Genomic DNA, 16,818 nt, shown 5'->3' on the forward strand with positions numbered 1-16,818 from the left:
TATGAACAGCGGCTACATTAGAAAATGATGAACTAAGGTCAGGGTCTTCTGTATCAGCCTTAAGTATATTCAACATTTTCCGTGATCGTGACATGTCTAAAAATATTTTTTATCGAGCAAAATACGTGTTACATTATTAATTTAAAATCAAACTGTAAAAACCTAAGCGCTTGACACAAAGACGCCCTCTCTCCAACAAGTCCAACGAACAGCGGCCGGACTGACGAACGAACAGTGCGGCCGCTCCGTGCGGGCCGGCGCTTGATCACTCCGTACGTTTTTATGCGGAGCTAACGACAGATAGAACGTTATTCAATTATATATTTCCGAAACTAAATGAGATACAAAAATTCCAAAAACACACGTCCGTAGAGTTCGTATCCCTTATTTCGCCTAGCTATATAACTCGTTTTTGCTCTATGATCACATCGGACTTTGTTCTGCGGATGAGTCGCTATATTCATTATGTAACCCGAATCTGCAAATATAAATACCATATCCTTATCGCGTTATATTTGTTTGGAAAGTGAAGAAATAATTCATCATTTAACCTAAATATTAAATGCATTATGCAATACACTAAAGACATAGAATACATATTTTACACAACTCATATAAAGCTATAAAACTGATCGCATTATCCTATCTTCGCTTCAAAAATATTCTATTTCAAAAACTATCTACTGATTTAAGGACTACTAATACAAAATGACAAGAGCCTTTAAGTTCTGACAAGATAACATGAAAATCCGATCCAATAACTATATTTCACCTTTTGTCCATCCCACGCGATGACGCATTCTTTCAACCGACAAGCCACTGTTGCCGATGCGATTGCAAAAATATTTACCCGATAAGATGATGACTGCACTCAGTGAGTTAATGTTGTTAGCACGCTTTTATCGGCTCGACCTTTACATTAAATTATGTAGCGGTATCTTTCAATGTAGTTTTCATCAACTGCAGATTAACTTGTAAATTTTTATAAAGGACCGATGATAATATAAAATTTACTATAACCTGATATCCTGAGCACAAAAATTTAGATAAAGTGTTCATTTAAATTTTTAGTTCAGGTTCATATTACAGTGCTTTTTTCTCTTTAGACATTAAACTAAATGTAATTGTCTATACTAATATTATAAAGAGGAAAGATTTGTTTGTTTGTTTGTATTGAATAGGTTCCGTAACTTCTGAACCGATTTGAAAAATTCTTTCACTGTTTGGAACAATTCCCGAGTGACATAGGCTATAATCTTTTTTGAAAAAAAATTAGGGGTCCTCACTAAAACTCCAATAATGTAAAACAAGGTGTAAAAAATTACCTAAAATATTATTTACATCGCGTGCCCTGCGAAAACAATTGATGATAGAATAAAATAATGTACTACGACTTTGTAGAACGCATTATTATTTACAAAAAGTGTCGCGACAGTATAATAATATGTCTAACTATTATAGTTATGCCGCAATAAGTATTCTTTTATTTAAAAAAATAAAACAACGTCAAATATCGTTGAAATTTTTGTTAATGACCCGCGCGGAGCCGGAGCGGGTAGCTAGTAAATTAATATTTTTAGAGTAAAACCTTGCGTTTATTATCAGTTACCATAAAAATTGTAATGTATTCGAAACGTCGCGAAAGCGAGGAAAGTATTATTATGTAAATATTTCATTTTCTCATAAATTTACGTAGTTTACCGTTGCAGCTTCAGCTTCGGGAGCAGTTCTTTGATACAATGTATTGGCAACATGTACTTGGCCATATAGCCAACGAGAAAGTGAAATTTTCATTAATTTCAAGTGTATCGCTGGTATTACTCACGTGAACAACAAAGTAATACTGAAACGTTGGAAGGACCGTTCCGCGGAATTTATTGGTGTCGCAAACAAGTTGCAAATTGGCCTGTAGGAGCGACGTTTTCGCTAAATACCTATAAAAATGTCCGCTCGCCGTGAAATATTGTAACTAGCTGTGCGTGCCTTAATTTATGAACCGCAGCGGAGAAGTTTTCGACGACAACATTTCGTTCCTAGTGAATTCAAATTATTTAATATTTTTATTTTTATTGCTTAGTTTGTTGAACGAGCTCACGGCCAACATGGTGTTAAGTGGTTACCGGAGCCCATAAACATCTACAAAGTAAATTCCGCCACCTACCTTGACACACGAGTGCTAAGGTCTCAGTTTTTACGGTACAACGGCTGCCCCACTCTTCAAATCGAAACGCATTACTGCTTCACGGCAAAAATAGGCAGGGTGATGGTACCTACGCATGCGGACTCAGAATACGTCCTACCACCTGTAAAATTTATTGAAAATCAAAATAAAACTGCAACACCATGCATTAGTCTTGCAAAGAAATCGATGAATCGAATTATTTTGTCCTTGTCAGGCTATTGTATGAATTCATAACAATGTTTAATTATTTATAATGGTCAAATTAGCAAGATATCACAAAATGTTGAATAAAATATTTTTTTTTATTAAAAGTTGTTTTGTCACGAGTTGTGATTTGAGGCTGAAAGAAACGAAAAACCGACACTAAAAAGAGACAGACATAGAGATCTATATATATTAAAGCCTGCTAGTGAGTGAGATATAATATTTCTGAAGGTTTCACTTCTACTGCGTGTGAATTGTACATCATGCTTTTTACATACTCCAAAATTTTCCTTAAGCACCGCCCAAATTTGCTGTTTACTGGTAGGTATGATGTAAGGTCGTATGTGCTCATGAGCTCAGATAGCACTTCACTTTCGACAGTGTGTACACCTGCCCATCTAACGCATACAAAAAAGCAGGACTTCAGTTACCTCTGTACAGTTCAGGCCAATTATATTTTTTGATACGTGAAAGTCGTCCGTCGTTTAAAGGATAACACGTCCGGTGCATTCCTGTTGAGCGATGTAACGGTGTTCGAATCCCAGGTGGGTATCTATTTTTCTAATGGAATACGTACTCAACAAATGTTCACGATTGACTTCCACGGCGAAAGAATAACATCGTGTAATAAACATCGTGTGTAATAAATGAAACTCGCAAAATTATAATTTGCGTAATTACTGGTGGTAGGACCTCTTGTGAGTCCGCACGGGTAGGTACCACCACCCTGCTTATTTTTGCAGTGAAGGAATAATGCGTTTCGGTTTGAAGGGTGGGGCATCCTTGTAACTATGCTTGAGACCTTAGAGCTTATATCTTAAGGTGGGTGGCGTATTTACGTTGTAGATGTCTATGGGCTCCAGTAACACCGGGTGGGCTGTGAGCTCGTCTACCCATGTATCTTTCTAATCCGTGAATATCTTTCTTGGTTCTAAAGTTCAGAGGTTCTGGGACAAATGAAGCTGTAAAACGCTGTGCTTCCCCGGTTTGGATGGCCAATTTCGACTCGTCGTTTCATTGAAGACGTCGAGATGTCGATTGTAATCGTTTCTTAGCTTCTTTATTAGCTGTGAGTGTTGAGCTGGCGATGTGCTCTGTAATTAATATGTACTAATGATTTTACTTCGTCCAACTTCGAAAAAGAGGTCAATAGTCGAATCCATCTCGGATGGGCAGTGTTTGGAAAGCTACGTAAAATCTTCTCATCACAAATACCACAGTGTCTCAAGACGAAAGTCTTTGAGTAGTGTGTGTTGCCAGTGATGACATATGGCACTGAGACTTCGCTCACAATGGGCCTTATGAAAAGGCTCAAAGTCGCCCAAAAAGCAATGGAAGAAGGCTATGCTCGGAGTTTCCCTACGAGATCAAATCAGAAATGAGGAGATTCGCAGAAAAACTATGGTAGCTGACATAGCCTAAAGAATTGCGACGTTGAAGTGGCATTGGGCTGGGAACATTGCTCGTAAAACGGATGGTTAATTAATGTCATTGGTGTAATACGAATGAAGAAAGTATGTGTGAGTGAAAGATAAAAGACACAACGCCACAGATCGTTTTTATTATTTTACAAATTTTATATAACTCCTAATAAAATTGAATGTTATTTAAGCAAAATGCAAAAGTAACATTAATATCATCCGTGGCATCCGCAAATATATACCGAGCAATTTATGGTGCTAGTTCATTCGTCATAATACATCAAACCGTGTGTCATACAGACCGCGCGTTAATCTCTCCCACTCGCGTATCATATATCAGAGGGAGACGACGTTTTTACGAGCTCTTAATCAAGAAATATACGATTTCGCAGTCCGATTAAGACTAGGCTATTCACCATCTCGGTAATGTAGTTAGCGTTCGCTTCTAAAAGGGTGTTGTAATTGGGAAACGCGGCGTCACGAGAACATTCGAGAAACTTACTTCATATTTAGAAATTTAATCCAATGTTTGCTTAAATAATTTTCAAGTAACTAAGTGTTATTTGGTTACTGGTGGTAGGACCTCTTGTGAGTCCGAGCGGGTAGGTACCACCACCCTGCCTATTTCTGCCGTGAAGCAGTGATGCGTTTCGGTTTGAAGGGTGGGGCAGCCGCTGTAACTATACTGAGATCTTAGAACTTATACCTCAAGATGGGTGGCGCATTTACGTTGTAGATGTCTATGGGCTCCAGTACCCACTTAACACCAGGTGGACTGTGAGCTCGTCCACCAATCTAAGTAATAAAAAATAATAATTATGAAGCATGTTTCTGATAACTCTGTTTCTATAATCTGACGAAGCGTGTTGCGGATAATAACATGTACTTTTAGGTTATTAAACTACCTTGTATTTTGGAAAATGATTCGACATCTATTGTTTGAGTAATTTCGATTAACTAATCCCCGTATACAACTGATTTATAATAATGAACTACTATGGGTAATTTAGCTTTGATAGGGCGTTCCATTTTACTTCGTGATTATTGAAAATACTTTTTAATTGCGTTTCTGAAATATACAGTTGGTTGTGGTGGTTCCGTTATACCGTCTCTTCAGTATTGTGTTTGTGCATTAATAGTGGTTTTGCTTAAACAACTTAATAAAACAGATACTCGCATATTACCCGTTTTATTATTAACATTGTAAACGCGTCGAAAATTTACCTTTTCTTAAAAAAAAAGAAAAGCTTCCCCAAAGGAATAAGCCTGAAACACTAACTAGAAGGTTAGTAAAAAATGTATTTGTCCATGAGGTGATTCCGCCCTGACAAATGACGCTCGTCGGACATATTTCAACCCCGACTGGTTCACAGGCCGGCCATTTCGCCCTTGGCTAGATTTATAGCCTCCCCGGAGAAAAAAATGTGGATGTTACACGATAGTCTACGCGTTTTCGGGGTTCCGTAGCTTATTCTGACACAAACGAAGTCCCGTATCGAAATTTACTCTAACCCAGTGGCTTGGTAGCTATGTCCACTCATCAAATGATTAATGTTTGAGCTCCATCTTTAACTCGTTTGTAGTTCTGCCAACAATGAACAATTGCAATCCGATGAGACATCAACATTCTTTAACTAGGCCAAACGCGCTACAGACCTACTACAAATGCTATCGAATAGACAGACCAACGAATTTATTATCTTCCACCTAAATTGAATTTCTTTATTATGAAACATTAAAATACAAGTTTTAATCTATACTAATATTATAAAGTGGAAAGATTTGTTTGTTTGTTTGTATTGAATAGGCTCCGAAACTACTGAACCGATTTGAACACTATTCCCGAGTGACATAGGCTATAGTCTTTTTTGAAAAAAAATTAGGTATCCTTACTGAAACTCCAATAATGTAACCCAAGGGGTAAAAAATTACATTTAATTAATATAAAATACGTCAAATATCATTGAAATTTTTGTTTTCCCGAGCGGAGCCGGGACGGGCCGCTAGTGTTTCTATAATTTCGGGTAAATTTTTTAAGCAGAACTCTAAAGTAAATGTGTAGCCACATTTGAACCGGATACGCCTGAGGGAAATGATGCGGCTGTTTCGGAGTGAGCCTTTCCGGCGATCCAAATGACATATTGACAACCTTATCAATATTGAAATAAAGCTGAAGTTGTAATGGATTTGAATAATTTTATGAATAGAAATGTATGATCTATTTTGAAAATTTGGTGTAGTTCAATATTTTGTTTTCGAATTAAAATTTTCAAAGTACTCTCCTCTTACTTTGATTGTAAGATACTTTATTAAACATTAAAGCCCCATGTATTCTAAATAAACACCATTCGTATTTAGTACTAAATAGTTCACAGTCGAATCAGACCGCTTCCATTTATATTCGACCTATTTTAGTTGTGGCTTTTTTTTTGTAAAAAGCTTTCCACAGTATCATTTCTTCGCAGGTCGATCGACGTCAGACGGCGACATGGCCTTTCATGAAACACTTCATCACTCTATAAATCTTTCGGTCACACCTCACGGAACCTATAGCGCGGTACAGGAATTAAGTTTGACGCCTTTAAAATAAAGTAACTGATTATTTTTGTTTTCAGTATTTATGCTTACTAGCGGTCCTCCGGTAGTCGAAATTCGACTATAATTAGGTAATTGAAATTATAAATTTATACACTAATATGATTTTATTGTCATGGACTATTACACTTCTATAATCACAGATTTCGCCAAGAATACACTTTAGACAAATTTAATAAAGACAAACAATATTCAATCTATTCTCAATTAGACCACAGACTATAAGCAATAAGAAAAGTTTGACAATAAATAACAAATAGTAGGTATGTATGCGTGTGCGTGTGTGTCAAATACATGGTAGTGTGTGTAATGTTTTTTTTTGTTTGTTTTAATTTATTTTTTTGCATAATTAAAAAAAATGCAAATATAAAATGCACTTCTTCCCTATATTCTCTATAAGTGAGGGAAATTTCATTTTTCTTTCGTTAGCGCAATTTTCGTAAAAAAAGGGTCCAAAGTTTTTGCTTCACGTATTAATATATAAATGATTTTCTTTATAGTTTTTACTGCAATAGCGCTTTTTATGAGTTGTGGCAGTAGGACTGGATCAATGAGTCTCTACGGTTCGTTACTGCCGATTTTTTATTTTTTCAAGTGAACTTTATGTTAAGCTGACGTTGAAGCCCATGGTGTATCATAAAAATGAAATTCCAATTTTACTGGTACAAAGATCCGACGAAAAAGAACTGGGAATTACGATTTGGGTGGGAAAATATGTGACGATGTTGCCACTATCGACGTGTAGAGAGAGAGAGAACTAGTAGCAAGAAATGAGTAGACAGTGGAGTCTTTTACTGGTGGTAGGACCTTTTGAGTCCGCACAGGTAGGTACCACCACCCTACCTAGCCGTTATACAGTACATATCGAGATTTCGAACTCAATATCTCGTGTTAAAAATCGAATTCTTCTGATTATCTAGATATTTGTAGATAATGTAATAGAGCAGACGGGTTCTCGGTTGGAGACGTAATGTGGGACGCCCCCTGGGTAGGTGGTGCTATGCCCTTCGAACGGTGGCCGGCAAGAAGTTGATGAGGATAGCCGAAGATCGGGCTCAGTGGTGTGGATTGGGAGCTGCCTATGTCCAACAGTGGACGACTGTGGGCTGTTGATGATAATGAGATACCAAAATATCTTTTTAATATAACCTCAATAGAAGCAACTGTTTTGTACGTCTCACACGAATATTGAACCGGGCTATAACTGACCCTTGTTACGAAAGATCGAGGTAGACTATAAGCGCTCGTTCTGACGAATTCGTTCTTTTCTTGACACAGTGTTGCAAGTTTTCATGTCATCTTTTTGGTATGTCACAACATTTGGCGGCAGAAGTTTTAAATGGAAAACGTCAAGAAATATGTAATGTAAATAATTTATTTTAAATCGTTTCAATGACTTCTAAGGCTGTTCGTTCCTTTTTTTTAAGGTAGCTAAAGCTTTGAGATATTTATAAGCTCAAGTAATTCAATACCCACCAAACCATAGACAGAGCATCTAGGTATTGCAATGAATCCGAGTATTTTTAATTATTTTTTTAAGTATTTTATGTTAACACAGTTACACTATTGAACAGGTTTGTCCAATAATTATATTTAGAGAAAGCGACAGTATTCAGAGTTTGTTCAACCAAATGCTACTTAGCTTAATCTATAGCATTTTTAGGTGGTTACTCAAATCGGCAATGTTAAGATTAGTTGTGCTTAACTAAATTTTGATCGTTGTAATATTATATAGAATTTAATCGTTTTGACAGTAAATTAACGAATTAATCATATAGATAGTTTTTTGCTACGGTTTTCGCGAGTTGTAAATACAACTAAAATTATTTTTATGATTAAATCAAAGTTTAACGGACAAAATTAAAAAGTAATTTTAATTATGACGCATTTTTATTTTAACGTTTTTTAGTTAAATTATGCAATAGTTTATTTGAATCTATGAATAGTAGATTTAAGGGCTTTTTGATGTAAAGCAGCTACCGTAGCGAATCTTGAGGTTGAAGCCACACAAATTAAATCAACGCATGATAACTTCATGGTTTACTCACCGGTGTCCGACCCACAGATAACCCCAATTAGGGGTTATATTCTGTGGTCCGACCTAACAGTTTGGCTTAAAACTAAGGAAGGAGCTCTGAACAGAGTCCCTTCTTTATTTCAGTTATTTACTGGCGGTAGGACCTCTTGTTAATCCTTGTGGAAGATCTTCCCTTTGTCGTATATCCCCAAACTGGTGACCCCGACGCGATCTGAACATGCAACCTTCTGATCTGTCAAATATCTTACGTTGTATGATGGTTACCCGCCACATCACTCCCCTCAGAGTTTGGGGATATACGACAAAGGAAGATCTTCCACCGAGCGGGTGATATTGCTCGGTAGACCGACGGTCCGAATGTTGTTGTTCGGAGCTTGTATATATGTAAGTTTATCTTGAAAATGTCGTAAGTGAGATTCAGGCATCTGTCAAATATGCGTTGCGTTCTATGATGGCTACCACCACAATCCACGCGGGTAGGTACCACCGCCCTGCCTATTTCTGCCGTGAAGCAGTAATGCGTTTCGGTTTGAAAGGTGGGACAGCCGTTGTAAGTATACTGAGTCCTTAGAACTCATATCTCAAGGTGGGTGGCGCATTTACGTTGTAGATGTCTATGGGCTCCGGTAACCACTGAACACCAGGTCGGCTGTGAGTTCGTCCGCCCAACTAAGCAATAAAAAAAAGAAGTGAAAGTCGTGTTTTTCGTTCAACTTTTAATTAACACCACAATCAAAGTAATTGCAGCTTTATTTTTGCAGCGGTTTACAAGTATATGGTTAATTTTATGTCTTCGTCTTTTTGGCGGTAATCATAATAATGTTACAAACTATCTCTCTACTAACATGTGCGTTCCGGATCACGCATCATAAAAATGTGCCACAAAACTAATAATTATTTCAGTACATTGTTGCAAAATTCGTCCAGACATTTGCTAAATACACGAACTTACGGTATGTTTTATTGCTTCAGCGTTCTAAGTGTAGAGAAAAATTTGAAAAAATTAAATAAATACTAAAATCGTGTACCAAAAAAAAAAAACGAACATAAAAACTGGCGACGAAATATTTCAACGTAACAACTTTCTTTATCGCCCCAGCCCGCTCTTTACGATCGCATAAATTCAGTTTATCTTTATGCATATTCAGACCCCGTGTTAAATGTAATGCGACTGTTTCGTAAGTTTTAGAGTTCATTTATGCTTTCCTGAGTCGCGCGAGAGACAACAGCAACTGGTTCCACTTAGACAACAAAATAGCCAGTCAGTTCCAATCGAAAATTTTGATATATATATTCTTTTTGACGTGACAACGTCTTATACCTAATTCGATGGAGCCGGCTGTACGCACGAAAAAACATGACTCATGCGGTGTTACCTCGCTCTGAGGCGTACATGTTTTCGTCAATTATGAAGTTCAGTGAAAAGTGAATGTGGTGTCAATTGTTTATAGCAACGATAGTTGCGATTATTAAAAAATGAAACCATTCCATCAGTATTTTCTTATGACGTTGTCACGTTCAACTATCGTCAGTAAACCGACTTTACAGACAACCGATTTTTTTATAGCTTAGTTGGGTGGACGAGCTCACGGCCCACCTGTTTTTAAGTGGTTACTGGAGTCCATAGACATCTACAACGTAAATACCGCCATGAGTTCTAACCTCTCAGTATAGTTAAAACGGCTGCCCCGCCTTTCAAACCGAAACACATTACTGCTTCACGGCCGAAATAGGCGGGGTGGTGGTACCTACCCGTGCGGACTCACAAGAGGTCCTACCACCAGTAAAATATCACGTTAATTCGCTTTGTATACGATATGTCGCAAAGATGAGCAAAGCCAAACAATCGCAAGATTGGGATCTCCGGCTAAATTAATGGTTCACATTCTTGTTTAATTTTTTGTTTAGTTATCCCGTCCGGGTGTAGCTGCAATCGCTTCTTAGGCTACAAGTGAATAGAAAGGAAAAAAACGGTTTAGTTCTTGGATTATAAAATAAATAAATAAATAAATTAGATACGATAGTAGACGCGCTTACGATACATCTTGTGTTAAGGCTGCTTGCAAGTCCAGTCCTAGCCTTAAATAAGAGTCTATGAAAAAGCTCAGATTCTCAATGGATAAGTACAGACTAAGATCATTAATCTGATGTTCTCGAGATTCGAGACCCAAATTGATATGATCCTGATATTGACAGGCATTGTTGTTGAAATATCCTTCAAATTAGAGTATTGTGTTTCTGGACAGAAATAGCGTAAGGTGTTGTAATCAACAAATGATTAGGGCTTGTCAGTCATCGTTATAAAATACTAATTAGAGGTCCATAAATTCGAAAATTGATTACCTACCTATCGAAATATAGTAGTAAAATAAAAAGTCAGTTAAAAAAAATGTGTTCAAAGGCTGTGTAAAACTATTTAAAAGGTATGCAAATTGGTTTGATTTTGATATGAACAATTAAGAAAAGAAAAAAATATATAGGAGAAACCCAAGTGCTTGAAATGGTTATCGGTTGACTGATTTCGTCGCAAATTGTTGGTTTTTATACATTTTTAAATTTATCAAGAATTAAAAATGAGTCGAAAATAACTCAGATCAAATGTTGATATTCCGATGAAGTTTATGTATCCGCTTCACATAATTGTACTGTATAATGGACTTTAGTATTATATTTAGTACTTAATTATGTAAATTTAATCGAAATCCGACTTTATCTTTCGAAGCGATGGTTCCAATTTGTTTACTATACAAGTCTAGCTAACAGCTTTTTTATTCAAATGTGAATTGTGTATGAAATTACATTTTAATATATGGAGTTTTCATTCGTTCTATTTCAGGTTCATTAAAACTTTACTTTTGTCTTGTCATACCAAAAGTTGGCCCATCAAACAAGAATCCTTACTTCGTTTTCGTTTTCAAAACTGTATGTCTGACAGCAAGTGAAGGCGGTAAAACTGGCCGATTTACGGAGGCGGCCTCGCCGATGGGACAAGGCATTTCATCAGGTCATAAAACATTCGGGCGGGTTACTTTTCAGGGTGAAATATGGGGTTAGGTCGGGTCGCGGGGGGCGGGGTGAGCCCGGTCGCAATACATCACCCCGGTTGAAACAAGGATTGCTCTTACATAGACTTTGGCTTGTTAATGTCGGGAAACTTTTGCGTTTTCGAGGGGGATTTTTTGCGATTTGCGGGGCTTTAACGACGTGATTCCTGGTGTGGAAACACTGTCTCGGAAGTTTTGCATACTGATTTAATTCGGATTTCGTTTTGACAGTTCGAGAAAGACAGAACCGCTGGTTATTCGGCGAGGCCTCTCTTTAGTTTGCATAAGAATTCACGTCTATAGTACGAACAAAACATAAAATATGTTTCTTGCGATTGTTACAGTTGATTCTATAGTGATTTTTAAATCGTCTATTAACTATGCATTAATTAAATTCTATCCTGTCTGATTATAAAATGAAACAATTGTAATATATAAAAACAGCGATATATTATAATACAAGATTAAACAAAAAGTTTATTAGTTAAAGCATTATGTCAATAAATACCTTCTTGCCAATGATATTGAAAAAAATAATTGACAAATTTTGTCAGTAGTTGTACGCCTGATCATAAATATTAGCAAAAGTTTTTATTGAATCTTGCTGTATGCTTTGACTCTAACATAAATTAAACTGAAATGCGAATAACATCAGTTAATAAAAATAAAGAATAAAAACCGTTGATAAACAAATTCATTTGTATAATTACAAAGTGTCGTTTTCACTTCCATTAGCCGGTATAATAAAGCGTTGCAGCAACTGAAATTGAATGTAATTGAGACATGACTATAGAAATTGTCCATCAAGTAAGTATAAATTAGAAGGTTTAAAGAGGCATTCAAGTCATTCTGTAGTTTGAAAATGGACATATCATTAGGCTCGTATTGATTTTATGATTACCGCGCTGATCAATAGACTGTTTAAGTGATAATTTGAGGCTGACTGGAACGTGTTAGCGTGTTGTAATCTTTTATACTTATAGCGGGTGTTTAAAAAGACAGTAATCATAGCTTCAAAATGAACAAGCTAAGTTGCGAGGTTTCAAATAAACGAGTCTTACAAATTAAGTAATTTAGGTAGGTACCATTGAAATTCGAAATTGAATTTATTTGAATTTACACAACCAGTTTTTTTGTTAAACGTAAGATGCTAAAGTACCTATTTACTTTTAAGGTGTTTCTTCATAGTTTTTGGTGTTGTGTTTACTAGTATTTCAGATTTGGTGCTTTTAGGTACCTCAAGCACCGATCATCATTCGCGTTGAACCCGTCGCTTGCATGGGTTCGGGGAGCAAATTAACCCCGGACATACCTAACCCACTGAGTTTTTCGCCGGATCTTCTCAGTGGGTCGCGTTTCCATCCGGTGGTATATTCTACGAAGCACTGTTCTTGCTTTTTTTTTTTTTTTTTTTTATTGCCTTTGTAGGCAGACGGGCATACGGCCCACCTGATGGTGAGTGGTTACCGTCGCCCATGGACTTCAGCAATGCCAGGGGCAGAGCCAAGCCGCTGCCTACCGCTTAATACTCTCCATAAGCCTCGTTTGAAGAAGGACATGTCATAGCGCTCGGGAAACACCGTGGAGGGGAGCTCATTCCATAGCCGGATGGTACGTGGCAAAAAAGATCTCTGGAAACGCACTGTGGATGACCGCAGTGGCTCCAGGTAGTTTGGATGAACTCTACTCCCGTGGCGGGCGGTGCGATGGTAAAAACGAGATGCTGGTATCATCTCGAACAATTCCTCAGAGCACTCCCCATGGAACACACGGTACAAAATACAGAGGGAACCGAAGTCCCTCCGCAGACCCAGAGGCTCCAAACGATACCCAGAGGCTCCAAACGATAGGGCTAGTGTTAGCAACTTTCCAGGATAGAGCCCCGGGAGCTTACCTACTTGTTCGGTGAATTTTGCATGACCCCTTGAGGTCACTAGAATAGGTAGGAAAAACTAAACTCTAACTTTGAATCACAGCTGTGCTCAACAAGGCTATAAAAAGTAAAGTAGGTGAATAAATTGTAATTTTGCTAAAATTTTAGGTTATGTTGATTTAGTGTATCTTTGTAACAAAGCGGTGTATTGTAAATACACTCGTAGGAGTATATATCAAATAAATTAAGCAAGAAAAGTATTGTCTTCTCTCCAAACCTGACATCTATGTTCTGTTGTAATTATGAAGAACTTTGGCGTAGGTATACTCAGCCGGTAATTTTATTTAATAATTAAATCATTATCGTTGGTAATTTGTACCATTAATTTTACTGTTCCGAACTCTGTAATTTTAATGATTGATAACATAATAGAGCAGTTAGCATCGTTATATGAATCTAGAATGTTCAATGCAGTCGTTTTTTACGTAGGTAGGTATTTGCTTAGTATGTGCTTCTGACATATTTTATAAGGCACTGCTAAAAACTAATCACACTCCGCTATGACTATCGGTAAATGTATGAAAAACACCAACTTCTAGCATTTTACCGGTCGTACATTGATGACGATATGACAAAAACCTAGGTACCCTGAAAGTTCTGAAATACTAAGAAGTTTCATCACAGTCGCATTAATCGTGCAGGCGTATAGATCACGAATAAACACATACAATACTGGTGGTAGGACCTCTTGTGAGTCCGCACGGGTAGGTACCACCACCCCACCTATTTCTGCCGTGAAGCAGTTTCGGTTTGAAGGGTGGGGTAGCCGTTATAACTATACTGAGACCTTAGAACTTATATCTCGAGTTGGGTGGCGCATTTACATTGTAGATGTCTATGGGCACCGGTAACCACTTTGCACCAGGGCTGTGAGCTCGTCTACCCATCTCTGCAATAAAATATGCAAAATGCAATTTAAAAAAAGCATTCGCTTATATTACGAGTAGGTTGTACAGTATTACACTTTAATACAACTTTTTAATTTACACCTTTCACTTTTGGCGCCAATTTCCAAAAAATCGTCGCGTTAAACAAATAGGTATTAAATTACCAATAAACTTCTTATAGCCTCGGCAACAGTTAGATAGTACGTTGTATGTAAGTCAGAGAATATTTTGTTAATGTGAATGATAAATAGAATTTCCTGTTGACATTAATGGAATTTAACGTAACGTAATTTTTTTATTTTGCTTTTTGCTTAAGCCTTTTTTAAATTACGGACCGTACTCATTTAATTCAATATTATCTAAATGATTCCTTAACAAGAAATAAAACGTCGAAAACAAATTTCAATTTATTAGGCATTCGTAACTTATCCCCAAAAAAACTTAATGTTTTTCCACAAAACGCGTTCGCAATGCAAACGGTTCCGTGTACATGAATGTCTAATAAATTAGATTTATTGTTAAAATATACAATCGATACGGTTGTTTTGTCCGTCTGACTGTCTTTTTACGATTTATGCCATTGTGTGGCCATCACGGTTGTAGTTTACATATAGTTAGTGGCACTTTAAATTCATCTCCTTTGCCTGTAATTGGCATAAAAACATGACGGTGCCGCGAATCTATCTTTATAAAGTTTGTGGTTTTAGTCAGAATCAATTTCATTAATTATTTATATTTTTAAAATAATAACTATTTTATTTGTGTTTCATTGGACTAATTATTTACTTTGAGCACGAAGAATGACAACTTTGTATACCTGAGCGCAAACATTGGTTGTGACAGCTCGTCCAAAAATGAGATACGGAGAAGGATCGGAATGGCAAAGGGGGCAAAACCAAGAGCAATCTTGTACGCACTTTAGTGTTCTCCATATTCTTATATGGCGCAGAGACCTGGACCATGAAGAAAGCCGATCGCGACCGAATTAATGCATTTGAGATGTTGTGCCGGCGAAAGATGCTAGGAATTCCCTGGACAGCACATCGCACCAACGTGTCGATCCTCCAAGAACTCCAGATAAAGACGAGGCTTTCTATTATCTGTCTACGTAGAGTTCTGGATATTCTGGAATACTTTGGTCACATTGCAAGAAAGGATCACGGCAGCTTGGAGAAGCTAATGGCGACTGGAAAAGGTGGACGGAAGAAGACCACGAGGTAGAGGCCCGACACGTTGGACTGGCCAGATCTGCACTAACCTTGACACCACAGCTCACGATGCTCTACACTCGGTGGCAGATAGAGGCAAATGGCGTGGAATGGTCCGTAATAAACTCCTGTTGTGATGAGGTGGTCACGCCCCTTAGTATTGAGGAAACCGAAGCAAGAAGAAGAGCACGCTTTCTTTCTCTTGGATTTTAGTCTCTATTGCTTTTTATGGAAATCAACTTAGGGATTAAATAATATCTGAGAAAAAGGTGAAAGCGTAAAAAGGGTTTAATAATATAATTTAATTTTAATATGTTCAGCTTTAGTCGTTCGTGGCTTTATGGTTACTAATCATCAACATTGGCTATAGATAAAATAATCTTAGGTCATCCATAATATTTTAATCGAATCTAATGAAGTATGTGTTGACGACAGTGGCATTAAACCGTCCACTTGCCAGCCAGTGTCGACTGGTAAAAATACACGTAAATGAGACAAGGTTTCTGTAAAGTGGGTCACAGCAATTAATTTAACTTTAATCGTTCGTTCGTTTGAATTTTTTAAACTTCTTGTCTTGGGAAAAACCTTCTAAATGCAGTTTTATATTTGGAATATATTGGGTATTTAGATAAGTCAAAGTATCAAACAAGGAGATGTATGGAAATGGTAGTGCAAGGTAGAGGGGGAAGAGGTCGACCGAAGAAGACATGGATGGAGTGTGTGAATGACGATATGAGAGAGAGAGGAGTGAGTGTTGAGATGACGGCTGATAGAAGAGAATGGAAGAGAAAAATTAGCTGTGCCGACCCCACCTAGTGGGATAAGGTGGAGAAAAAGAAGATCAAACACTAGTATTGGAATATAGATTTCTGGTGGTAGGACCTCTTGTGACTGCGCGCTGGTAGGTACCACCGCCTTGCCTATTTCTGCCGTGAAGCAGTAAAGCGTTTCGGTTTGAAGGGTAGGGCACCCGTTGTAACTTTTTTTTTATTGCTTAGATGGGTGCACGAGCTCACAGCCCACCTGGTGTTAAGTGGTTACTGGAGCCCATGGGCATCTACAACGTAAATGCGCCACCTATCTTGAGATATAAGTTCTAAGATCTCAGTACAGTTACAACGAGATCTACAAGTTACAACTACAAAATCTTATTTGAAAGTTTTGGTTTTCATGCAAATAAAATAACCTTTGTAGTTTATTCCGGTAACGGAGTGGTGCAATAGTGGTACTACCCTGACTTTCGCCCCGAGGGTTGTGAGTTCGATTCTCACATCGGGCAAACATTCGTGTGATGAACAGATTTGTT

The 16,818-nt window shown here is 37.4% G+C and overlaps 1 protein-coding gene across 1 annotated transcript in view; it reads left to right on the top strand.

Annotated features, from left to right (window-relative positions):
- LOC101739671 (2-oxoisovalerate dehydrogenase subunit beta, mitochondrial) overlaps nucleotides 1–14,195 on the top strand; it is a 204,519-nt gene extending 190,324 nt beyond the window's left edge. The window contains exon 7 of the transcript XR_009973783.1: nucleotides 14,059–14,195. The gene's annotated coding sequence lies outside the window, so the exon portion shown is untranslated. The remainder of the gene's footprint in view (nucleotides 1–14,058) is intronic.
- The last annotated feature ends 2,623 nt before the right edge of the window (nucleotides 14,196–16,818 follow it).

The sequence above is a fragment of the Bombyx mori genome, chromosome 9, assembly GCF_030269925.1.
Source record: "Bombyx mori chromosome 9, ASM3026992v2".
Lineage (NCBI taxonomy): Eukaryota > Metazoa > Arthropoda > Insecta > Lepidoptera > Bombycidae > Bombyx > Bombyx mori.